The 27,571-nt window shown below is 39.3% G+C and overlaps 1 protein-coding gene across 1 annotated transcript in view; it reads right to left on the reverse strand.

Moving 5' to 3' along the window:
* The window catches only part of PDZRN3 (PDZ domain containing ring finger 3), a 223,113-nt gene that overhangs the window by 188,064 nt on the left and 7,478 nt on the right, over positions 1-27,571 (reverse strand). The window lies entirely within an intron of this gene.

Here is a 27,571-nt window from a genome sequence, read left to right on the forward strand (position 1 = left end):
GATAAAACCAAACTGAGTACTTGACCATGCTTATTAGGCAAAGTGAGCTGGTATAGCTGAGAAGTCCCTTTTAGCCACTCCCCTCACAACACTTCTTTAAAAACAGAAATAAAGTCAATGAGTTCAGTGGAACAAGCACTTTTTTTGGGGGTGGGGGAGGGTGGGGAAATGGAGTCTCACTCTGTTGCCCAGGCTGGAGTGCACTGGTGCAATCTCAGCTCACTGCAACCTCCGACTCCCGTGTTCAAGCAATTCTCTTGCCTCAGCCTCCCAAGTAGCTGGGATTACAGGAGCCCACCACCACGCCTGGCTAATTTTTGTATTTTTAGCAGAGATGGGGTTTCTCCATATTGGCCAGGCAGGTCTCAAACTCCTGACTTCAAGTGATTTACCCGCCTTGGCCTCCCAAAGTGGGAAGAAGCACTTTTAATATAGCAAAATAGCCAAAAGGCAGAAAACAGTATTGACTCAACCTAAAAGATAAGAAGGTGCTTTTTACAACAAATTCAACTTACCCCCTCATCTAGCCCCCTTCCGTCTCTGGCAGTTCAGCCTGTGCTAAACAATCCCGTCATTTACAGCACAGTCCTATTGGGGCATACTGTCAAATATAACCGAGTTTTATATCTCTCAGCTCACCAAAAGGCTGTGATAAGGTGTCATTCCTTTGAAGTGTTGTACAAGAGAGCAAAGTGATTTTTTTTAAATAAAAAAGTTAATAAGTTAATACATCAGAAAATCTCCAAGCTCTAAAGGAGTTCATGATTATCACAAAAATTGGTATTTCTGTAATTCAACATGATCACCTAAAGAACTAATGAACATAAATGGCATTACACTGTACTGAAAAGGAAGAACAGGGGTTTATAGTTACACAGGTACTTCTTGAGAAAGTTCACAAATAACTACAGAGCAAATACAGTATGTGTGCTGTTCACAGCTCACATCGGTGCCGGAACCTGGAAAACCATCCTTGCATGACCAACTCCACTGTGCTACCTTATCCCTCCCAGAGGGTTCGGAGACCCCATTTTCAAGGCAAATCTCCTTTCCAAACTAACATGTGCCATGAGCTCAGTGAAGCACCACATAAGTAGAAGTTGTCCCAAAAATCTTCATCTCATCTTTTTCTCCCAGGAGTTGTTCAAACACAGTGACCTTCTCAGGTAGAAATGCGAGAAATAGCAGTCAAATTGAATAGAAAGTTAACTACCAAACTTCATAACGTTTACAGCTGGGACACAAATGTGAGTTGTGCTTAAAAAATAAATTGCTTACAGACAAATGTGAACTTTATCTGAGAAAGTTCAGGAGAAAGAGGAGGGCATTAGAAAGAACATGCATCGCATTGTAGAGAGGGCAAATAAAGACTGGGTCCAGCCCCAGCTCTGCAGCCATCAGATGACAGAATGGGAACAGGTCCTTCAGCTCTGTATGCCCCTGTTTTCTCATTAGACAAGTAGGAGACCGAATTAACTGATCCCTGAGTTTTAAAACTTTTCCTATGATTCTTTATGGTGATCCAACCAATTTTTGCATATTACCTAAGTAGTGAGCCTCTTAACAAATGTATATTTGACTGCCAAAACTTAGAGTCACATAATTTGAAAGTTCAGGAGAAATATCATGGAAAGAAAGAGAGAGAGGGGCAGAGAGATGAGAAAAGAAGGACAGGAGAAAAAGAGAAAAATCAAGCGAAGTCATCTTCAGTTATGTTGCTATCATTCTGCAGGGAGTTACTATATGTGGAAGAAATTACGCACATGTGTGCATACACACACACACACACACACACACACACACACACACTGGTATAGGGAGCTGCCTATTTTCTTCCAACATCTTTCCTTTACCCTCCCCTACCCCAAAATGAGGAAATGAGCTCTATCCAGTGCTAAGGATGGGAGAACACAGTCTAAATTGAGATGGATTAAAATAACAGTTTACACATATGAGAGGTGTTACCCAAAGCCAATCAAAACTAAAGCTGAAATAAAGCTGATATCTATATACGTGATATAGGCTGAGCGAAACTGCATCCTCAAGACCTAAGTTGCATTGTGTCCCATAATCAATCTACAAGTCAAGACAACTGCTAGTGTTTCTAGGTTCCAGTGTGCCAAAGAAGAATGCCATAGCCTGACTTTAGCAGGGACTTTACATGTACTTTTTCTTTCTGTATTTAAAAAAAATCAGTGATCCCAGCTATATAAAAGGAAGAGAAACAAGTTTTCAGGGTGATGCAAGTAGAATTCTAAGTCCCCCCCAAATACTAGGAAATTTATCTTTTCAAGACAAGCACCACCACCAAACACAAGTTTCTTAAAGAGCCTGGTGAAATCATCCAGCTTTTACCTTTTTCAATTTTGCACAATTGAACTCACTGTCCGAAATACACTTGATAGACATGAATATCTATCCTGTGTGCTAAAAAAGTGGGACATTACAGAACTGTCATCTTGCTGGTGTGTACTACTCTACATTTAGAGTTACAGACAAAGAAGTCAAAGTCTTAGAGATAAGTGAAATTTCTGGAGAAAGACTGATGAGACTAAATTAGAGTAAGTAAAAAAAACAAAGCACACATTAAATCAAGCACAACCCACATTCTCAAGACACTTATTTTCAATGCCTCTATTAGCACTGATTGCAGGGCTGTCAAAACATTCATTTTTGCTGACCTTAATCTGCAATGTGATGTGATGTTTTGGGACATGACTAAATTAATACTTTTCTAAATGGAGTCACTCGCTCATGCATGGTTGATGAATCATTCTTTAAGAGGTCAATTTTCATTCATTCATTTTAGCAAAGAGGGTTTTTCCCAGCTTTCAAACCCAAATTCAGAGCTTGGTATAATGTCTTTCCAAAAGTAACTTTTCAGAACAATGAATCTAGAGGAAAGCTTGATAAACCCAAGGGATGAGAAACCCTTACATGACTAGCTTCTGCTGTAAGTGGATCTCTGTAGAAAGTTCTACTCATGCTTCCTTTACTCACTTATGTTTTACATTGCAACACCACATGTATTCAGAGACGCAGATGTTAGTGATGACTAGGATTAATAAACAAGAGCCCTTGGTACTTGAGGAATCCACGCTGAGCGCATCGTGTGCCATATCTCATTTCCTCCTCCTGCCAGAGAACTTCCCTTTTTCCACCCTGCTCTCTGTCCCCAGGGAGGATACCTTGTATAGAATGGTTCTCTGGTCTCTCTCACTCCCTGGCTTCTAGCTGGGATCAGTCAATGGAGTACAGGAGAGGAAAACCAAGGCAGAGAGGAGAAATGCAGCCTAGATTTGGGTCGCGCCCCAAAGCTCCTTCCTGTGGGGTGACTCTTGATAGTGCTCTCTCCAGAGTGCACAGCTCCTGTCTAGACAGCCCCCTTCACAGACTGCCTTTCTTCTAGGTTCTGGTACCTCCTTCCACTCCTGCCTTTTAAGCCCAAGGCCGGTCACCGCATTGCTACTAGCCCAGTTACTGCCCTATGCTCTTCTTCCTGTACCCCAGAGTTTAATAGACTATGGCCCCAGAGCCAGATCCAGCCCAAAGCCTGTTTTTGTGAATCACATTACTGGAAGACACACCTGTTTGTTTAGGTACTGTCCATGGTTGCTTTCCCTCTAGAGCAGAGTTGAATAGTTCAAGCAAAAGCCACATGGCCTGCAAGGCTGAAAATATTTACCATCTGGCCCTTTACAGGAGAAGTTTGCCGACCTGTGTCCTACACTCTTCTCATATCCTTGAAAATGGTCCTTTTACTAATCTCTCTGATGGATCCTATCTTAAGTGTGCCATTTGTTGACTCCTGGGATCCTTTATGGTATGGTCCTTGACCATTCTTTCAAGGTACCTTTAGTTACTATAACTGTTCCCATTACATAGGGGAAAAGGAAATTAGAAATGTTTTGATGAAAAGGAAAGGGAGAATGAGTGACAAAAAGTAAAAGCCTAGAGAGAGAGAGAGAGAGAGAGAGAGAGAGAGAGAGAGAGAGAGAGAGAGAGAGAAAGAGAGAGACAGAGAGAGAGATTGATTGGTTGATTTTATGGGTAAAGTGTTAAAAATTTGTCAATACACTGGGGATCCACAGGATTTCTTTCTTATTTCAAAGATAAATTAATAGCAGCCATTAATCCAAGTTTGCTTTAGAGACCATTGAGGAGCCTGCCCCCTTTCTGCTTGGATATGAGAAATGTGAACATTTCAGTTAATGAAGCGGAAAGAGTTTAGGACAGAATTCTTTCTCCATTCTTGAACTGTGTGAAAAATTACACAGGCACTTGGTTTGCTAAAAGAGTATTACATGGTTAAACACAGTTCCTCTTAGCCAGTCCCTACTCCCTAGACTTTGAAAATTACCTCAGTAATATCTGAAGAAAAAATTTTCCAAGGTGCACTGATTTTGGAAGGTCCTTGATTTGGTCTGAATGTTGGTGTCCCCATCAAATTCATACGTTGGACTCTAATACCCAATGTGATAGTAATTAAGAGGTGGGGTCTTGGGGAGGTGGTTAAGTCATGAGGGTTCTACCCCTGAGACTAGGATTACTGCCCTTTGAAAAGAGGCTCAAGGTAGCTCCCTTGCCGCTTTCACCATGTGAGGAAAAAGCAAGAAGGCACCATCTTTGATGCACAGAGCCTTTACTAGACATTGAATATGTCAGCACCTTGACCTTGAACTTCCAACTTCCCAGCCTCCAGAACTGCGAACAGTACATTTCTGTTGTTTATAAATTACTCAGTTTAAGGTATTTTATTATAACAACCTACATAGATAAATGGTAGTCCTACTCTGTGGGGTCTAAGACCAATAAACAGCTACTGCTAGATAATCATAAAGAGTAATCAATTTGAGTTACCAGTTATTTAGCATGTTAGATATGCCAAGGCCCTTACAAATACTTTACATTGTTTTTTTATTTACAGATTCCAACAAACTTATTTTAAAAGTACTATTATGATTTCCATATTTTGGATAAGAACATGGAGGTGGATAGGTGTTGAGAATTAGCCCAAATTTGTAAACGACAGAGACTACACTTTAACCAGCTTTTCTGAATGTGGCACACTGCAAGTTGCCCCTGTGTAAGAGTGAATTTCACTGAGAAGTAAGAAGCCCACCACTGAGGATCTGACTGTAATAAGGGCGCAACTCAGAGGTTATTTTGTGAATCACTGCACCATTGTTGAGGTTTGCTCCACGGGATCCATCCCATTAGGTATGGAGTGTGTGTGTGTGTGTGTGTGTGTGTGTGTGTGTGTATTTATATGTGGTCATATTTACATCATAATATTTAGACCAAGCTCCTTCAGACCTATACAGAAAAACTTATAACTTCAAATCTCACCAAAGCAGCCATGATTCCAGATGAACTTAACCCATGAAAGGAAGGCCTTTCACATTCCTGTTAAGTCTCCACCTATCATTTCCATGTTATTTGGTACCTCAGACCCCCAAGTCTTGCTCCTATGGGTGTTGATTTATTCAGCTGAAACACTGAAAAATTCATTTTAGAATTGAGTTGATCTTGGCTGAGGAAAAATATCAATTTTCAGAGCTTTGTCTAGGACCCTGCAAAGGACTTAAGAATTTTTAACAGAGGTTCATGAATGGTCCCAAGGAGTCTACAAGTTCCGTGAAATTGTACGTGCACAAGTGAGAGGGAGAGGGGATTTTTGGCATGAAGATCCGTAACTTTCATCAGATCCCTTTGGGGTTCTGTCCTCCCCAAACCACAAAGAATCTGAGCAGAGATAATGCAGTCCTCTTGTCTGTCGTGCAGCCAGCTCTCACAGCCGTGCTGGTTTAGCTAGAGAGGCAAACACACCAGCATCTTCCCTGCTCTTCTGAACTCTCTCAAGAGTAGAGTGTTTCCCATTACTCTTTGCATTACGCCTTACTCACCACTGACTCAAAGTGATCCTGTGATGTCACCAGGCACGATTTCCTACAGATGGGAACTTGACATAAAGAGCAGAAGGCTGCACTGGCCTCCATCCAAATGGTTTAGTGACTCAAGTAACAACAGAGCCTCTTCTGTGGCTGGGGCTGTTTCACCTGTGAGGCAATTTCTTGACATCCCGCCTAAGACTCAAAATAGGGCTTTTATTTAACCTTGACTTGTTTGCCTACAAAAAGTGCATATGGACCTCTTCCTATATACCTCTCTGGACATCTGTGGCTGAGTAATTCTGCCTAAATGACTATGTTTTGTGTTACTGCTATTTTCCCAGAGTGTGGCTTCAATTGTATCTTGCTTTATAACAATAAAATCTACCTCGAACTAATTCTGAAATACAATGCAGCTGCCTTTGCTGTATCCAGTTAACAACTTTGACATAACATACCAGAAGCAACCAGCAACAGATTTTATTTCAGTAAAATGCCCTTTTTTGGGGAGGAGGGATACATTCTGGAGTTTGAGAGTTACTCAAGTGTGAATTTCCAAAGTTCGGATCTACTCCTACGTAAGTTGGAAAGCATAAGCAACACTCCTTTGGCAGTTTTCACAGAAAGAATCACCTGTGTGTGTGAGCAGCTTTCTCTCAAAGAGAATTGATGGTTTGCTTATGATGTTTTTTGTTTTTCCTCATATTTTAAAACACATTAAACACTCCCCATGCTATGAACATATACACCCAACTATGTTATGTTTGTCTTTGAATAAACATGACTCTACTTTTGGAAGACACATCTTTCAATAACCAGCCTTGGAATTTGTGTAAGTTAGTCTGTGCGTGGGTGTGAATGTGTGATTTAGTTATTTATATTTTATTTAAGATTTCATTTCTATTTTATTCAAGATTTCTTTTCTGATTATAAAGAAGTATCTGCTTATTGTGGAAAATCCAATTTTAAAAATTGTATGAGTGTATATTATACATTCAACTTCTTGGAGTCCGAGTCCCAAGACTGTAGGAAATGGGCAGAGGGACATTATTACAGTACTATTTGCAGGTCCAAAAAAATGCAGAACAATTTAAGGCTCTGTCAATGGAAGTGTCACTGAATACAGTGGACTCACATTCATATGATGCAACAGCATGCATTTATTAAAACCAGTAAGTTACATCTGTATCTATCAGAGGAATGGACACAATATGCTATTACAGAAAACATGTTGTAAAATGAGCACAAGAGGATTGCATCTGTGTAAAGACAACGATTAAAAAAAAAAAGCTAGACATGGTGGCTCATGTCTGTAATCCTAGCACTTTGGAAGTCCAGGACAAGCAGATGGCTTGAGTTCAGCAGTTCAAGAACATCCCGGGTAACATGGCGAAAACCCATCTCTATAAAAAACACAAGAAATTAGCTGTGTGTGGTGGCACATGCCTGTGGTACCAGCCACCCAGGAGGCGGATGTGGGAGGATCACTTGAGCCCAGGAGGTTGAGGTTGCAGTGAACCAAGATCACACCACTGCACTCCAGCCTGGGTGACAGAATGAGACCCTGTCTCAAAAAAGAAAAGAAAAACTGACATCTCATATGTATACATGTGTTTCTATTTTGTATAATCATGAAGAAGGCTATGGAAGGCTTTGTGCTGGGCTGCAAACTGCTTACCTCAGGGTATGGGAAGAAGAAAAGGAGAGGAAGGCACGTGGAGATTTGTCTTTTTTATTTTAAAATGTCTACTGTTTCAATGATTGTGGCAACTCCACATAACATTTTAATTTGGGGGATGGTGCATTCGATAAAGTATTTCTTTTAAAGAAAATGAACTATACATTATAGTAAAAAAATCTGGGAAACCACTCCGCTCGCCAAGATAGACCACTGCTGGCAACTTGCTGTGTACAAATTCTCATTATTTCCTATACCTATACTAACAAAAATAGATTTTAAAACGAGGTGTATATTTTATACACACACACACACACACACACATAGTTGGCTAAATGTTTTTATGATGATTATTGTTTATACACACACACAGTTTTCTTTATACTTGTTCACTCAGTGAGGCTCCAATAACTCAATGAGGCTCCAACTGTCCACTGGCATGAGATCTGGCTGGACAGAAATGTGGCATAAAGGAGAGCACACAGAGCCAGATATGGATTCGGATCCCGTCATCCCAATGGTCAGCTGTGTGACCTCTGAGAAGGCACTTACCCTGAGTCTCAGTGGTGTCACTTGTAAAATGAGAATGATACTATGTATTATTGCAGTGTTGGGGACAATGAAATGAAATAGCACATTAGGAAACAGCCCATTCCTCCAACAGACACAGATATAACTCATTGGTTTTAATAAATACATACTATTTCATCACACAGATGTGACCCCAGCTTATTCAGTGATACTTCTACTGACATATCCTTACATTATTTTGCATTTTTTGGAACAGCTCACTGCCTGAGCTCATTGTGTATGTACTCAACTGCATATAGGAGCCACTCAACAATGGAAACTATCAATAATCATAATGTGATAATGTCACTGAGGACTTGCTATTTACTAAGAACTCTTCTAACAGCCCCTAAAATCTTAAGATATATTAATTCATTTAAATCAGTACACCTAACTTATGAGATAGGAACTGTTGTGCTCATATTTCAGGCAAGAACATGAAGGTCCAGAAAATTTAAGGAACTAGCCTAAGGCTACACAGCAAAAATATCAGAGCTGGGATTCAAACCCACATGGCTAGCTTACCCTTATCCACTACACATATTGCTGCTCAATGCTATGACTGAGATAGAGTTTTATGGAAGTAAATTCTTCCTACATAAGCACTTCCATGGACCATGTAATAACAGATTAACTATATGGCAAAAATGGCCTCAGGCTAGCAGTTGATATTCTCAGCACTGGTTTCAAGACCTTTTCACCTGGGAACAGAGCATGAACTCCGCTAGATACCCGACACTAGCCCACTGTGATATTCTGCACCCTCCTCCCACTCTCCCTATGTGTCCATCTGGTCACACTCTGCCAAGGAGACATGGCAGCCAGGAGCTTCTCTTTCCCCCATAAGCCTCTTCAGCACCCAAAACAAAATTAAACAACAGCAAGGGAGAAAACTCCGCAAGTCAAATAGGACAGGATGGCCTCTGGTCTCTACTCACCTAAAACCATAGTAACTCACACAATCTATCACTGTAGGAGTCCACCCTCAAGTTGGCCAACTCATGACAGCGAACAGCTCACAAACGTACGATGGAAGGACTGTTCCCACATTAGACTCTGCTCATGGGAATGCCATGACCAGCTTATTAAACCTACTAGGCAACCCTAACATCATGCAAAAATAGCTTATTACCAATCTCCAGAGATATTCAACAAGGTGTCTACCACCACTTTCAGTATTCTCCTAAATTAAATGAAAATGGCATTTTAGTTTCCTTAAATAAGGTCTAAAAGACGTCAAGTTCTAGCTTTGTCTCCTAGGTGGTCTGTAACATGAAGCCACCAACAGTTAGCTTTATGCTTTCCCTTCCAATGCCAGGGCAGTTCTTTTCTCTCTCTGACAAGGCCAGGACATTCCCTCTGTCTAGTGTGGTAAACGAGGGAAGGAAAAAAAAAGAGGAAAAAATAGCAGGCCATTTATAACTTGCAACTTTTACTTCAATGCTCTTAATGAGCAGAATCTGGCATCCTTGTTACAGGAGCACCTTCAAAGATTGCTACTGAACTTTAGGTGGCACAGGGGTTGAGTTAGGAAGGAAAGGAAAAAAAATGAATAGAGAAGAATAACCACTTCCATCCAGGAAACAGGATAACGACAGACCCTTTCACGTTCAACTTGAGTGCTAAAAACATGTTTTGTCCAACTAAGAAAGTGGCTACATTTCCAGCACAAGTTAAGTGGTGCTTCATTTAATGGTGTGGGTATATCTGGGGGCGTGGGGGTGTGTGGGTGTGTGTGTGTGTGTGTGTGTGTGTGTGTATGCATATGTGTTGTGGATAAGAAAATAAAAGATGATTTAGAAAAGAGAGAGAACATTAATTAATTTTAATAAAACTACCTAGGATTTTGTTTGTTTTAAAGTCACTTGGAACAGTTATTTTGATTCCTCTAGTGGTCTGATTTAGATTCTAGTATTACTATGGTATGTCCTTAACAGCATTCCATGGCAGTCTCTCTAAAGTAATACAAAAACTATGTTGCATTCTATCATTAATATGTTCATTCTTGGTAGAATACCAAGTTAAGTAAAATGCTATGTTAAATGCACTCAAAATCACCAATATATTTTGACATAAGCAGCTAAGTATGCAGAGAGCTTATCATTATCTTTTTAACTTTTGCAATTGGGATATCACCCACTAAAAACGTCCATTTGAATGACTTCTGCCATCTAACACCCCAAAAAGAGAAACTGCACTGGTTTTATCTTCTCCTTTACTCCTTTAGAAATCTTTAAAAAAAAATTTTTTCAAAATGAACTATTTTAATGTGAGTCCAGGCGGCCTCCACTTTGAAGAGATAACATTTCAGCTTTAAATTGGCTGGCATATAAACACACAAGCAGATGCCCCACTAACTCTAAACAATTTTAGTTTCATTTCTTGGCTGAGTGTTTAAAGCAAAAACTAAGATAGTTGCCCTTAGTTTTACCATTTTGAAGTTTAGGAATTCAAGTTTTAAAGTTTCTTAGCAAATGATATTAGAAAAACAGATCAGAAATGTCTTATTAGGAAGTTTCTATTTGGTCTCTTTGTTTATATTAAGATTTACATTGTGTTCAGCATAACTGTCATTCTATGAGAATAGTCCTCTATTTTCAGCTTGTCACATTTTCTCACTAGTTCAGCACACAACACAAATCAACATTTTGGCAGACAACTAGCAATACAAAGGTAAAATAAATCTGTTTACTATAACAGGCTTTAAACATCATCTTGCTCGTCAAAGCAAGGTTGTGGCCTGTTGGTAGGAAGCCATGAAGACCTTTCTCAAGGCCTTTGCTTAATGTCCTCATTTGCATCCACCCCCTTGCTGCACCTCCACACCCCCAGAAACCCTCAGAAAAAGTTCAACTGTGTTTTATTGCTTCACTGAGAATTCGGTTTAAGGAATTATTTCCTGGAAGATGTATGGAAATTCTGTGACAACAACAGTGACTAAACTTCTATCGAAGAAATGACACACTCAAAATAGGTGTCAACAAAGCCATCTTCCAGAACTTAGTTGCTACTGATTTTATGTTGCCAAAACGGGTTTTGACAGGCAGGTAAGATCCAAGTCAATGAAGGAAGAGAGGACAAAGGTGACCAATGTTAATTATTTTCCAAACATGGTGGCAAAGCTGGTACCTTCATCAGCAAAGAGCACAACTGCTAAAGGAAACTTACACTGTCTTGCATGGAGCCAGTTAACCAGAAATAACACAATTTCCTAAGTCTTATTGTTAAACAGGACTAAGAAAAAGGTTTACTTGAAATACAAATAATGGAATTCATAAGTGCAGACTTTTAAAGTTTAGATTTTATAAAACCCAAATGTGGCATACCAAAAATTAAACTCCTGCTTTTCTTATGATACCATCATATTTATCTTTTTTAAAAAGAGCAAAATAAGAGATTCCTCACGATTTCTCTCTGGCAACCCCACTCATTCCCCTGCTTCTAAATAAAGGAACTCTTTACTCCTAAATTCCTCCTGACACTGGGAAAGATGTCTATTTTAACCCGCTGCTATTCCTGTATGGACAGCTGGCAGATTCCACCTGTCTGCAGGAGGTGTTGTCAAAGTATCAAATGTCCCCAAGGCCTCATGACATACTATCACCTGCCCTGAATACTTCTAATGTTAGAGTGCCTGCAGTTTTACCCTCAGAAGTTGATTGTGTGACTTGAACATCTATTTCTGAGTCAGGCGACACACATTTACTGATTGAATATTCTGTACCAGGGATGGTGCTTAGTACTGAGAATAAGCAGTGTACAGAGCACAATCAGTCCCTGCTCTCAAGAGCTTACACTCAAGCAGGGCCTTCCTTGATCTTTTCCTAACTGCAAACCTCACAGGGACACTTCACCAAGGGGGTTTCAGAGACGCTGGATTCAGAGGCCTATTTAGGTGTAACTTCCCACCTTCCCACCAGAATCCAGAGTGCAGGCAATCACCACACATGCCACACAAAGCATCCACATCAAACATCAAGCTGATACAAATCTCCTCAATTGGAGATGAAATTACCCTGCACACCAAAGCTCCACACTTAGAAATGAGTTATGCCTCCAAAGGCTGGAGCTATGTCCCTTTAAGTCTATGATGATGCAAATGACCACCAGTTAACACCATCCATCTGTTGATGGAGTGCAGGGCCCATGAACTTTGCCTCAAGTAAGAAGTTCATAAGTGGAAAGGTGACAGGAAGAGGAGATTATTTTTACAAATATAGTCCTATATAGCCTAATATCAAATTTGACTCCATTCTTTTTGCAACAGGTTTAATTTAGTTTTGCCATGAGCAGATCCAACAGACCCCAGGGTATAATATCAGAAAAACATCTGCTGTTAACACGAAGGCACAGCTCTGTCCTCCAAAGCAGAATGTTTTCAAACTGTGGGCCACTGCCCTTTAGTGAGCCATGAAATCAACTTAGTGAGTGGCAAACGGCATTAAAAGAAAAAGAATAAAATACAAATACCAGACTACATTGTATGCAGTAATGGGAAATATCTCACATGAAACATTTTTTCCATTTTTATACACATCCCAGGCCCACTTACATCTGTGAGTGCTACACTGGGTCACATATAAAATGTATTTCTTACTGTAGGTCAGTACCAAAAAAGTTTGCAGAATATTCTTGCAAAGAACAGTGTAGAATGAGTTGCTGTTCGAGTCATACTTACATCTATGGTTGGGCCGCACGACGGACAAATGTACATACAGTAAATAGCTACAACAAATGTATAAAGAGAGTACAGTTTTTCAGAATTGTATAAAAACAAACAAAACTTTATCAAAGAGGGATTCCCCAATCTCTGGTCAGTGACATTAATATTTACCTTCCTGCCTCTGAGGTTTTCAGCAGTGAAAGAATTCTTCCTCTCTATAGTGGATTCTAATCTCCAAGGACTCTTCCTTTCTTCAACCAACCAAACCAAAGTAGCCACATGAAGAGTTCAGCTCAGACTGGTACATGACAGCCCTGGGCAAGCTGAAGTCAGGGAGCACTTCACATTATTTTAGGTAACCCTGGGCTCTGCCATTTAAACGACCTTGAATGACATGATGTCATTCCACTGTCAATCTCTAACCCAAGTTATCCAAGTCACTCTATTGTCAGTCTCGAACCCATCTGCTTACATTCAGAGGACAGAGTCAATCTGGGGCAAAAATGTTTGTAACACTACTTTAAAAAAAAAAAAATTGTTTCTTCTATAAAAAAAAAAAAAAAAGCAAAAACAAAACAACAAAAATAACCAGGGATACATGTGCAGAACATTCAGGTTTGTTACATAGGTATATGTGTGCCATGGTGGTTTGCTGCATCTGTTGACCTGTCCTCTAAGTTCCCTCCCCTCACCCTCTACCCCTCAACAGGCCCTGATGTGTGCTGTTCCTCTCTCTGTATCCATGTGTTCTGTGTTCAGCTCCTAGTCATGAGTGAGAACGTGCAGTGTTTGGTTTTCTGTTCCTGTGTTAGTTTGCTGAGGATGATGGCTTCCAGCTACATCCATGTCCCGGCAAAGGACATGATCTCATTCCTTTTTATGGCTGCACAGTATTCCATGGTGTATATGTACCACATTTTCTTTATCCAGGCTATCACTGATGGGCATTTGGGTTGGTTCCATGTCTATGCCATTGTAAACAGGTAACGCCACCTTTAAAAATAAAGTTAATCCAAATGTAACATAAAGTGAACTCATCCTAAGTGTACATCTTGGTGCATTTCCACAGGTGAACACGCTCCTGAATGGGAGCCCAGATCAGGAGCAGATCTGGGCCCAGATCGGGAGCAGAATAGGACCAGCACCCTCAAAAGCCCTCCTCAGGCCTGTTTCCCACCACTGTCCTGACTTCTACTCCCACTAGTTTTGCTCTTAGACAAAGAGAAAGCAAGGCTCAAAGACCAGAGTTTTCAGCAGCCTAGTTTAAATCGACTAACTCTACATTTTCATTATTTTTACTCTTATCTTCTATTTACAACACATGACAATGACTTTCCCTGACAGTCATGACACACAGTTTCTTTTTAAAATAAAGTTAAAACAATGTTGCTTTAAGAATAATGGTGAACATTTAGCAAAACAGGTGGCGCACATATAGCAAAAACTGAGCAGGTGGTGTACAACTGACTCGAGTCTGAGAAACACTTGTTTAGGTTTGATGATCGATGCAAAATGCTAAACAGGCTTCACTGACTATCCCTCACTCTGATTTTTCTCTGAAGGAGGACTCTTTCCATTGCCCTGTGATGTATCAGAAGGACTGATTTCTTCTCCTGAATATTCATAAAACAGTTTAATGGCCATCCTCCCAGGAGATATGATGCTATTTTTATATGCTTTCAGTTTGTATTTGTCACAAGCATCATGCTTAATCAAGACTGGAAGAAGCTGACTCAGAATGAAAGGAAGCACATTGAATTTCTCTCTTCTATCTCTACTATTTTAAGTTTTAAAAGATCACCTAGAACTGGAATGAATTATTACAAAAGGCCACAAACAGCTCTTATTATTGAATCCTTTAATATTCTGATCATGACAAAAAGCAGCCAACATCTGTTATGGGCTTATCTTTCAAACAAACTAAAGGAGAAAAGAAAAATGTTATTTAAATAGAAAACCAATTGTCTTCCTTGTCCCTTTCCCTCTGAATCAGTGTAACTCCCTATATGTTCTGTTAAATCTGGTAAGTTTAATAGATGAGAACCTCTGAATTTCACTTATAAGATTTACTAAGTGTATCAAGCAAATCGACCTAAACTTACCTATAAATGGGCTTCACAATTAGGTCCCTACATCAAAATAAAGATTTCCTTGTCACCACTTTACATAATACCATCTGCCCAAAGGATTCTCCTTTCATTTCTTACAAAGTATTAATGAAGATTATTAAACACAGACTATATACAAAACAGCTTAAAACTTCATCCAGTTTGTCTTGGGTCTTCAAGTGCCTTACACAAAATGAAGGCGAAATCTCATGAGTTACTAATGTGAAGCCGACAAGGTGCTTGTGTTCAGGCATCAATGTTCAGATTCATATATATATTCATATAGAGTCACACATTCATAAGTATTTCACAAGCTCTTTAATGCTAAGCAATCCAAAAAATATTATTTGTCAAAACACAGATTAGCTGGGCTCACTGGCTCACACATGTAATCTCAACACTTTGGGAGGCCAAGGCAGATGGATCACTTGAGGCCAAAAGTTCGAACCCCTCCTGGACAACATGGCGAAACCCCATCTCTACCAAAAATATTAAAATTACTTGGGCGTGATGGGCACCTGTAATCCCAGCTACTTGGGAGGCTGAGGCACAAGAATCGCTTGAGCCTGGGTGGTGGAGGCTATGGTGAGCTGAGATTGCGCCACTGCACTCCAGCCTGGGTGACAAAGCAAGACTCCATCTCAGAAAAAAAAAAAAAAGAAAAGAAAAGAAAAAGAAAAAAAAAGCAGATTAAAAGACTGTAGCTGATGTAAGTTAAAGTGTTCTCTGGAACTTCATTAAAATGCAAATACCAAGGTTTAGGTAACAATTCTCTGAGAAAACAATTCCGTCTAACTTGGCACTTACTGTCCTTCCTCTGGTTAGGTCTCTCTCTGTTGGTTCAACATACCAGAGGGAATTAGTCCTCTAGGTACTAAGATGCTAACTTGGGCATTTGAATGGAGAAATAATAAACGTCAACAACTTTGGTACCATCACCTAAAAAGAATGTAGTTCTTTTTTCTAGTTTTCAAACTTACCTTGTAGTAAAATTAAGATGTTGTTCTGTTGAGAGTATTAAAAAGTTTTAAGCTTTCAATAAAAATGATGAAATCTTTATTCTTGCTTCTCTTGCTTCTACAAATTCCTGTGTCACCAGCAATCCTATTCCAAGTCCCCCTCATATGTCAATATTATCTCACTTATGTTTCTTACAAGCACACTGACTCAGTTATTTCAAACAATGACACAAAGCATCAGAAATCCAATAATAATGCTGCAACAAAATCATACTTAATCCTATTTTACTTGAAGTTATCCCACTTCATTTAAACTAGAGTTTAGAACAAGTAATGAAAATATTACTGTTCCTTATACAATTCCCATGTCCCATTAGATTCTAACACAGAAGCCATTGTATCCATTCCTAAATGATCAAACTGATAAAGATTTTGTCAAGATAATGCTTAGTATCAGTAAGGGTTTCTATATTCATCTTTATGTCTTACTGTAGTTTTCAATTTTTCTACAATGGTGTATTACATTCATATCAAGACATAAAAAATTTACCCTAAAAAGAAACTCAACTATTTCAATTTTAAGGGACATTTTTGCTAAAGAAAGATGAACTGTTCATTATTTTAAGAAAATCCCAATATTCCTCGTGAGTCAACATAGAAACAGAAATCTTAATGTTTCTGGCACTTTAAAAATAGCTGATATTGAGCACACAATTGTTTGACTTTATTTTTGGAACACTTATGTCAGCACATATGCAATGAATTACCATGCTGTTCACACTAAGATGTAAATTAAGAATTACTCCTGATTGATCAATTATTGTGATTTATATGGCCTTAGGAAGTGGCAGCTCTTAATCCAGATACAAAGGGTCACTAATTTCAAAAAGAAATAAAAACCATATTAAAATGATCTACTCACAACTGTAATTTCAAGTTTATGAAATTGTGCCATATAGCCGTCATCAAAGTGTTGGCTTGCTGGAAGGTTCCTCCAGCCCAGCCTCTAAAGACCCACAGGAAACAACACAGCATAGCTAACCACCTGGTGAGCATTTATTCTGGGCCAAATTTATAGTATTCAGACACACAAGAATATTTTCTTTATTATGGCAACTTTATCCATATTTTACAGAAGAAAGCAATGCTAGAGATAAGAAGCTTCTCCAAGCTCATGAAGCTAGCAAATGGTAGAACTAGAATTCAAAAGCTGATCTGATTCCCGAGTCCTTGGCTCTTAACCTCTGCATATACTGGCTGCCTTTCTAATTAACTTGGTGTTTGTTATTTTCCTATAAACACAGGTCTCACATGTAAACTCCCTAGAGCCAGGGAGTTTACTAAGTACTAGTTCTCTGGGTATCCTGACTTATCTCAATTAGGCAGAACTCAGTGCACACCCAACAAGTGAACATATGTCTACTCGTGGTTTCTCTTCCCCGTTATCCTCTTGTATCCTAAGAACTCATACAACATGCAGATTTTTTTTTTGTTGTTGTTGAGACGGAGTCTCGCTCTGTCGCCTGGGCTGGAGTACAGTGGCGGGATCTCAGCTCACTGCAAGCTCCGCCTTCCGGGTTTACGCCATTCTCCTGCCTCAGCCTCCGGAGTAGCTGGGACTACAGGCGCCCGCCACCTCGCCCGGCTAGTTTTTTGTATTTTTTAGTAGAGACGGGGTTTCACAGTGTTAGCCAGGATGGTCTCGATCTCCTGACCTCGTGATCCGCCCGTCTCGGCCTCCCAAAGTGCTGGGATTACAGGCTTGAGCCACCGCGCCCGGCCACATGAAGATGTTTTAACAAGTCGCAACAACTGTATAGATCATGCTATATAATTCATCCCCTATCCAATGTTTAAAATAAATGCCTAAGCATTTTTTGGATATGGGTTGCATGTATTTGGCTAATGGATCCTCAAATCAATATGTCTGGAAACATATATCCATTTCCTAGCAAAAATCATTCTATGAAAAGAACAAAAAACTCTTTTTAAATTAGACTGTTGGCATCAATTTTGCTCCATCCCAGAGTGTCTCCAAATATTGAAAAACAAAAAATAAACGTCTTTAGCTTGTTTTAATAGCTGACTTGCATTTTTCTTTTGAGGGGTGGAGGAGTGCCTAGGAAAGCAAACACTCTTAGGCTTTAAGTTCTCCTGATCCCCGAAAGCTGTCAAATGACCCACTAGGGCTAGCAGGAAAGAAGTGATGAAATCAGGAAATAAAGAGAATCAAAAGAGCCAAAAGGGCAGAGGGGAGTGCCACTCTCAGGAGAAAAGGGGTGGGATACAGTTCACGTGGTCATCAAAATAGACTTAAACAGGGTGAAAGCCAGAGGTCTCCATTGAGCACTGTGGCACTTGGCATGGTAGACTCATTCCATACCAGCTGCTCTCCACTGTGAGGCTCAAAGGAATCACTAATCCTCATTAAAAGAGAGCAAGCTGCGGCAGCTACCCACACTGGAGTACTCAGAGTTCCCAGTGAAAGTGGCATAATTGCAAATCAGTGCTTGCAGCTGCTCTTCTGCCCTTGCGTCTTCCTATTTGCAATTCCCACTGACAATTCCTGATTGTCAACACTCTTTCCGCCTGTTCATAGTACCCTGGTCTATAGGCACTGTGCTTAGTTTAGCTCCACAATGATGTCTGCCTACATCTTTGAAGGGTTCCCCTAGTGCTCGCTCATGTTACATATACTTCAGAGATTAGCATTTAAGTCAGGTCATCCCTAACACACCTTCCAAATTCAATACAAATGCATCTGGCTCTTTTTGTGTTATAGCAACAGATGAAAGGACAGAAATTTTGTTTAAAAAAATCAGATAAGGTTACTGCTCTCAAAACCCCCATATTTAAAGATAAGTGTCTAGATATCACATGTAAATATGACAATATAAAATAAATTTGACCTGTATTATTGTCAAGAGTTTGTTGTTTTGTTTTATTGTCCTCAGGATATTACCCAACAATTAATTTTTTTACTTAATCGTCACTCAAAAATTTAATGCGGACATTGGTTACTTCTAATTTATTCTTCATTTTAAAATGCTTTGTGGATCACCTAATTAAATCTTCTTATGAAAAGAAGACTTTGAGGGACAGATTTAAAACTTTTTTGGAGTCAGAACTCCCACAAAAGTACAGTGTCAATACAAAGTAAACTCTAACACGCGCAGAGGATGGGAGAGACACTCTGCCAAAGAGAAGCACCCAATATCCTAACTGCAGGGTTTCAGCAGGAGACAGATGCCTCTGCATTTCCATACCTGGTGCCATATGCTATGAGCTTGTAGAAATGAGAATGTTAAGTGACTTTTAAAAGGAAATATATAAGCAGGTGTCCACTTTGTGATATTTGAAATTCAAAAGAAACTTTTAACTAAGTTTTTCATTCTTACTGTTTACTGAAATATATATATACACACACACATACATACACACATACACTTTGGAGAATTCCAACATTACAGAAATGTGGCATTACTTAAAGTTCCCCATAATCCCACCAAACAAAATAACTACAGTAACTGTAAACTGTTCATTAGCTTAGAGTATTTTCCCCCTGCAAAGACTAATATAAATGCCTTAAAAATAAACAAATTGCATCATACCACGTTTTACTTTTTTGTTTCTACTGATTTTTCTAGTAAAAAGTGAAAAATTCTGCAGGAGTTGTAGCACTCCATACTGTCCACTCTTCACCTAAGCTTTATGTTTATCTGACCAGTATAAAGTGATGTACGTTAGAAAGATATTCACTGAAAGGCTAGTTTTGATAGGAAAATAAGGAAAATAATGGCAGTAATAAATATAACAAAGCCCATACATCACACAATAAGCTATGCACAGTCATTAGAAAGAAATTAATACATAATATATTGTTTAAGGCAACCATGGATTAAAGGGGGACTATTTAGTTTTAATTGGTCACATTGTTAATTCTGGAAAGTATGTCTCCATGAAAGAGTTTAAGATTTTCTCAATAATTCTATTTGCAGCTCCACATTCTTGCTGATTTACATAAACAAGAAGAAAACAGATCTCAGAAATGTTTTTGGTAACTTCTATATTTGGCTTTAAGTTCTTGCATCCTGTACAAAAATTTTAATTTGAAATAACAATTCTCCACCTTTGTACTTAATTGCAAAAATCCTTTACCTACATTGTTTCCTTGGTACACCCAGACAGCATGACAGGTAGGAAAGACAAGCAGTAAATACTCCTCCCATTCTAGAGATGAAGACTCAACATTTAGAATCCCAACACCAGAGTGAATACCTGGGTGGAGACCTAAACCTGGGTCTCCTGATTTAAATCTTTTTTTTTTTTTTGAGATGGAGTCTTGCTCTGTCACCCAGGCTGGAGTGCAGTGGCATGATCTCGGCTCACTGCAAGCTCCACCTCCCAGGTTCACGCCATTCTCCTGCCTCAGCCTCCCAAGTAGCTGAGACTACAGGCGCCTGCCACATGGTTCTTTCCATTTCAACATGTCCCTTCTAATAGTAAGGAGATCTGCTACATTTCAGAGAAGCCTTACCTAATGGTGTTAGAGTCTTCTGTTGCTGTAGTAAAGACTATTAAGGTAAAGTGAAAGTGATAAAAGTGGCTAAATCAGGGAATAGGAGAGGGGAAAATATGATATTCACTTTATTTTACATGTGGAGACTAAAAAAATGGAGATGGACTGACTTACTGAGAGTGCAGCTATGCTAGTCAAAAGAGTGTCATTACTACCAGATGACAATGCAATAGTGTCAAAAACATAATTTAAGTGAGTCCATCCAGAGACAACAAATATACAGCAAAAAATGTCACCCTTCCCCTTGTTTGTGTGCCCATGACAAACATCACTAAATGATCACAATGCTCATCTGCACTCAATCCAGGAATGGCCTCAGAATTTTTTGACACCATAATCCAAAGTGATGTTACTATCATTGTATATACTGAAATTGATTTATAAGATGTAACTCTAGTTTCTACCTTAGGAAATGGCGAGTTGGAGTCCATTACTAATAACTGATCTCTAAAATCTGCTTACTTTTGCAGTTAACAAAGAATTTTTTAAATGCAGCTTGAATTATATCAAGTTTCTTTCATCACAACAGAATATCTGGGTAACCAAGACAACAGTTAGAGATTTCAAATTAACATGAATAGGTTTTACTTCTTAAATGGATAACTGCTACCAAACTTTTCATACTCCTTTGCTGAATATGGTAAATGGTTATCAGTCCCTGTGGAGGAGAGCAGTATAGCCTCATGTGTTTATTTCTAACATTAACCAAAAATGGATTATGCATATCTGTGCCTGTTTAGCAAAATAAGTTCCCTGTATATAGTTAAGCAGAAATATCAAGCCTTTCTTACTCCTACAATGAAAAGAAACTATAATTACAAAATCATTTGGTTTACAGCACATTTTTGCTCCAAAATCAAACCAAACATTAAAACATTTTAAACAATTTTCACCAATAATTTTTTAATTCACTGATAACATCTAAGCAAAGATCACAGATTTAATTCAAAGGAGAAAAGCAAATGGATCAGTGTTTTAAAAAGGACTCCTCTAAGAATTACAAACTGGATTACAAACTGACCTGGACTGACCAATTAGAGGTATTGATATAGGCATAGTTTCCAAGATATACAGATAGATGAATGCAGAAAGACAGATGTATATGTTATTACCGTAGTGCATATATACATGTGTTTATATTACATATTTACATTTTCTAGCTCTATCTGCTAAAGGTGCCTAGAAGCAATGAAATCTCAATCATAATGAGCACCCTAGCACACATGTTGGTTTCTAAACACTATTCTCCACTAAATGAAGCTGGAGGTCCTTGAAAAAAAAGGACACATCAGAAGTGGGACAAGGACAGAAGATTAACCTGGAGTATCTTGTGCCAGGAAATAGGAAAGTACTCAAAACATGATGAGAACATGTCAAAAAAAACACAGGTTAAAAGCTTGAAAGAGCTCCATTTGGCCAAAACTTGGCCAATGTGACCACCAAATTATAAAAACTCATGAGTCCATGTTGACAGAGAAAGAGACAGACAGATAAACAGATTAAAATAGGGGAAAAAGGAATACTCCTTCTTATAGTAGAAAGTCAACTAATGTGGAAGGATTGGAGTCAGAAAAATCACCATTTGTCAATCACCACAATAGTAGATTCAACCAAACACAGTCAATGGATGATAAAACCAGTGTGTGACAGTTTGAGGAGTAGCAGGACATCTACATAGCCTCAAAGCATCTACCTAAAGGATAATTATTGATTATAAAGAAGAAAATAGTAACTTTACAGTGGAGATAGGGAGATACGACTTTAACCAAGTGGTTCAAGTTAACATAAATAAAGGGACAAATTCACCTCAGGTGAGACCTGACATTATGTACTGAGAAGGACACGCTATCACTTCTGTGGTATTCTTGCCCACAATGTATGACCTGGATCCATCCATGAGGAAACTTCAAACAGAAATTAAGGGACAGTCTACAAAAGATCTTCTTTGGATTCTTTAAAAATATCAATGGTATGGAAGACAAAAACTGAGCAATTGTTTGTTCTAAAGTAAAGGAAACTAAATAAATACGAAAATGGAACAAAACCCATGACAGTGGTTTTATTTTGCTACAAAGGGCATCATAGGGACCACTGGCAAGATCAGAATAAATTCTGAAGATTAGATAACAGTTTTTTACCAATGTGAATTTCCTGGTTTAGATTACCATACTGTTACATAAGAGAATTTCTTATTCCTAAAAAGTTCACACTGATGAATTTAGTGACAAAGAGTAGAGAAAGAAAAGAATAAAGTAAATGTAGTCGGTGTTAATATTTGGAGAATCTGGGTCAATAGTGTACAGAAATCCATATCTACAAGTCTGAAATTATGTTGAAATGAAACATTTTTTAAAGGGGAGTCTTCTGTTACTTTTTTTTTTTTAATAAAGACTCCAGCTTAATTCACATACCATTTTGCAACTTTAGTGGGTCTCAGAACAGTATCTTCTCACCTAACAATAACAAGCAGTAAAATCTCACTTTGTTCCACCAAGTAGCCTGGCTCTGGGAGGGAAAGCATTGCTAATCCTTTCTAGCTGACCCTGTAACAAACCTTGTTAGCAATGACAGTCCAACTAAACCAAAAATAAACAAAAAAAGAGAAGGACTGGTTTATACAAAAGCCTTTGAGTTTCCACAGCTTTTGTAATCATATCCTTGGGTCTTCAAATCGTAACACTTGCAAGATGAATGCATATTTACAGCAGATTGTATGAAATAATGGTTATTGGGAATAGAGGGCTTAAGTCTCCCACTTTCATTGGATCCAGGGAATCAAGATTGCTATCTCAAAGCAGAACAGCGTTTAACCCTACACAGACTAAGTTATTACCAAAGGCAAGCCTACTATAACACAAAAATGAGCTTGGTTCTCCAAGCCATATAGTTTGAAGACTGGCAAGAAATACAGATGTGGATGGCCTCTAGAAGTCTTTGAGAAAGAATTTCAGCGGAGTTGCATCAGAGGAGTGTTTAACTTATAGGCAAGTCATGCCAAAAACAAAAAACAAAAAAAGTGGAGCGATAAATAATATATTGAATAGCACATGCCTCAAAGTGAATTTGCTGGTTTCTTTCTTTTTTTTTTTGAGATGGAGTCTCGCTCTGTCCCTCAGGCTGGAGTACAGTGGCGCGATCTTGGCTCACTGCAAGCTCCACCTCCCAGGTTCACACCATTCTCCTGCCTCAGCCTCCTGAGTAGCTGGGACTACAGGTGCCCACCACAATGCCCCGCTAATTTTTTTTGTATTTTTAGTAGAGATAGGGTTTCACTGTTTTAGCCAGGATGGTCTCGATTTCCCGGCCTTGTCATCCGCCCACCTTGGCCTCCCAAAATGCTGGGATTACAGGCGTGAGCCACCACGCCTGGCCGAATTTGCTGGTTTCTTAGTAGGTCTCAGTTTCTCAGTGTTTTCTCAGTGTGAGCATTTTGCCAAATGAGGTATTCACAGAACAAGCCAAACACTCCATATGGCAGTCAACTGAGAGACAGTGAAGTGATCCAATGCTGTGCAAAACCAGCTGGCTGGACTTACGAAGAGATGGTATGTTCTCCACGTGGCACCTCTCCCAAGATAATTTTGAGGGTAATAATGACCTTATGTGATTTTTCACCTTTTTGTCCTCTCCTAAATAACTTTCAGTAGAATAAGATTGGCCTAAAGTAGACTCCAGAGTCCGCAGAGAAAGGTGGTGTGTTTGCGGATGAGAAAATCTGCTTCAGTTGGATAACCCACACTTTGGGCACAGGGAAAAATTTTTCCAAAGGTCTCAAATTATTTCAAAGAATATAAGCATAGTTCCTTTAAGAAATCTGGTGATATTAAAGTATAGGAGCATTACATTGTCTTTAAAATGTAAAAGAGGCAGAAAAACAAAAGGCACTGAGATATTTACAGTTTTGAATGAATACTAAAGACATCAAAGAGAAATTAAAGTTAGTTTTCTAAATGCAGTAAGTATATGCAATCAAAGGTGGAGTCAGAAGTTGTAAAAAGGACTGGGGCAGCTCACAGGTAAGAGGGGTGCAGGGAAGACACAAAAAAATCACAAGCCAATACTAAGTCAGAACTTGCTAAATCCCAGTACCAAACGTGAGATGGAATAGGTATGACCAAAGTCTGCCCAACAAGCCCAGGGCAGATGGACACACAGGATTCTGGGGGACAGCATGGGCCCTGCAGCCATGTGGGCTGGGAGGGCACTTAATCTAAGGGGGCCCCAGATTCCCAGCCACAGCCCCAGGACAGGCCAGCTCAGGCTTTCTTATCAGGCCTTGGGAGCACTCGTGCAGGGAATCCAGTTAGGGGACATCAGGTAGGCAGTCTAGCTGGAAGAGAGGGATGTTGACAACTTTGTCTCTGACCAACTCAGTTTCTATCCCAAAGTTTTGGAATAAGTCAACCCTCTACCTCAGTGATTGTTCCTGATGCCCCTGTCACTCCCCAGTGGGAGTTTCAGCAATCTGCAGGGGCATTTTTCACCATCACAACAATAGGGGTATGTGCCAGAGATGACATGAAGAATCTCCTGCAATGAAGAATGGTTCTGCCTCCAGCACAACTTTCACATATCCCAACAGATAGTCATGAAGATAAAATAACAAGCTTTTTATAATTACCTGAGCATAGACCTAACTCTGTTTTGCATATAAACACAAAAGAGTTTTCTGCAGTGTAAATATACACACATTGTACACCCACATCCACAGCAGCATTATTCAAGACAACCAGAAGATCAAAGCAACCCAAGTGTCCATCACTGGCTGAACGGACAAAATGTGGTAAATACAGACAACAGAATGTTATTTAGCCTTAAAGGGGAAGAAAATTATAACATGCTACAACAGGCACGAACCTTGAGGACATCATGCTAACTGAAATAAGGCAGTCACAAAAGGCAAATACTACATGATTCCGTCTATAAATCAAATTCCTAGAGACAGAAAGTGGAATGGTGGTTTCTAGGAGTTGAGGTGGGAAGGGTGTTAGTATTCAGTGGGTGTAGAGTTTCGGTTGACGAAGATGAAAAAGTTCTGGAGATGGATGGTGGTACAGGTTCTGCAACATAAATCAGTGTAGTTTATGCCACTGCACTGTCACTTAAAATGGTTAAAATGGTAAATTTTGTTATGTATATTTTACCACATGTATGTCTTGCCATATAAACATCTATACACACAGACATTTCAAGGAAAGAAACTCTTGTATAAATCATAGCAACACTGTAGTTGCCTGTGTCAGAACTGAACCACGACCTGTTCGCTACCATGGAAATTCACATCCTGTACAACAAGGCCATTCATGATGCCTGGGCCACCAGCAGCAGCCTCTTGTATCTGGCAGCATCTGCAGCCACATGAGGCGCATCCTAGCGAGTCTATACAGAGGTGCGAGCATCTGATAGTGCCATGGAGTCGTCTAGCATCACTGTGCCAGAACACTGGCATATTGATATATTTTATTATAAATTATCTTCCTTTGATTTTCTTTTATGCTACAGCCATATATTTTTACAATTATTTGTGTATGTATGCATATAAATGTTACTTGTAAATTTCATTTCACCACAGTATTGGTGGAATTCCAAAATGTTTCTTATAAAAAACAGGGAGGAGCTGGGCTGGCACTGATGTGGGTGAGAGCCACTGCCCTGGGCTCAGAGAATAGATACCATTAAGAGCAGAGGAACTCTGCAGCAAAGAAAAGACTCAATTAGTATCTCTGGATTTAATAATACCCCTTTGCAAGAATTAAGGGTCTTATGGTGAAGATCTGGTGGTGGTTTGCCCACTCCCCTGAAAAAGAAAACATATGGTGGAAAACTAGAGACTCTGACTCTTCTTAGTGATGAAACACACACATACACACACACACACACATACACACATTCTCTCTCTCTCTCTCTCTCTGTCTCTCAAAATAATCACACTCATGCCTCCTGGTAATAAACTCAGACACAGACGAGGTAAACCAGAGAACATATTTTCAGTCATGGGAATCACTGTATCATGTCAAAAAAGATTAGAATTTGACTGCAAAGGGCACAGTGTGTCAATTGCAATTACACATATATCGTTTCTCTATTGTGGTCATCCTTCTTTCCATCTCAACACTGAGACATGATTAATATTTTACATACTGTCCAAAAGAGGAATGTGACTTACCAGAAACCGTACTGAACATTTCAAATACAGATCATCCTTTGCCAAGAGAAAATCCTGCCCAGCTGTAGATTTCTCATTTGCAAAACATAAGAGCAATGAAATTCCATTACTTAGAGAAACTGGCTGTTCCACCAAACCCTTGGCAACGGAAGCTGTACTTATCGTTTTGAACAATAGTCTCAGAAAATGTATTCACTCTCAAAAAAGACAGTAAGTAACGCATTTGAGCTCTTAGGAAAGCACTCTTGCCCAAGCAAATTCCTGTTTGCTCTCCTGACCTGGGAAGTATAAAGACTGACTCTAAACCATGCAGCAAAAAAAGCTCCAAGTTTAAGAACCCTTCAAACATTCAAAGGGGATGCAACAATATTAATAATGTCCTTAAAACAAAATCAAGTATCATTTTAACATGTAAGTTAGCACGTCGCACTCCCTCCCTCAGAGGAGGGAGCCTTACACCCTAACTAGCTCAGTTTGCTTTCCCTGTGAGATTTAACTGTGTATTTTCCTGAGAATTTTAAATTATCCTGAAGCAGACTGCACATTGCACAATGTGTCCAGATGAGACTGGAAACGCAAGACTTTGTTCTCTGTCCTGCTGAGGCTCCTTTCCCCAGGAGAAGTCTGTGGCCACATTCCAGTAAGTGACATGAACCTCACTTACGGCTTAGCTCATGGTCCTAGCTCCCACTCAGTCTGAAATTTTGAAATGGGCCATGAAAATACTCAGGAAATATACACATTATGAAAATGCGTGTGGAAAACAAACACCCACTGGTATCAGTGGTGTTTTTTTGGTTTCTCCTATTTGCACTATATTACGGCTATGGCCCATAGGTGAATTTCTCGTGGGGTCTGGCATATCATTGCAGATTCTCAAATGTACTTTTTGCCTAATAGGAAAGCCAACCAATTTAGCCCATGTACGTATCCATCCAAAGAGCGATGAAAACGGTC

Source organism: Colobus angolensis, unplaced genomic scaffold (assembly GCF_000951035.1).
Source record: "Colobus angolensis palliatus isolate OR3802 unplaced genomic scaffold, Cang.pa_1.0 Scaffold160, whole genome shotgun sequence".
In the NCBI taxonomy this organism is placed as follows: Eukaryota; Metazoa; Chordata; class Mammalia; order Primates; family Cercopithecidae; genus Colobus; species Colobus angolensis.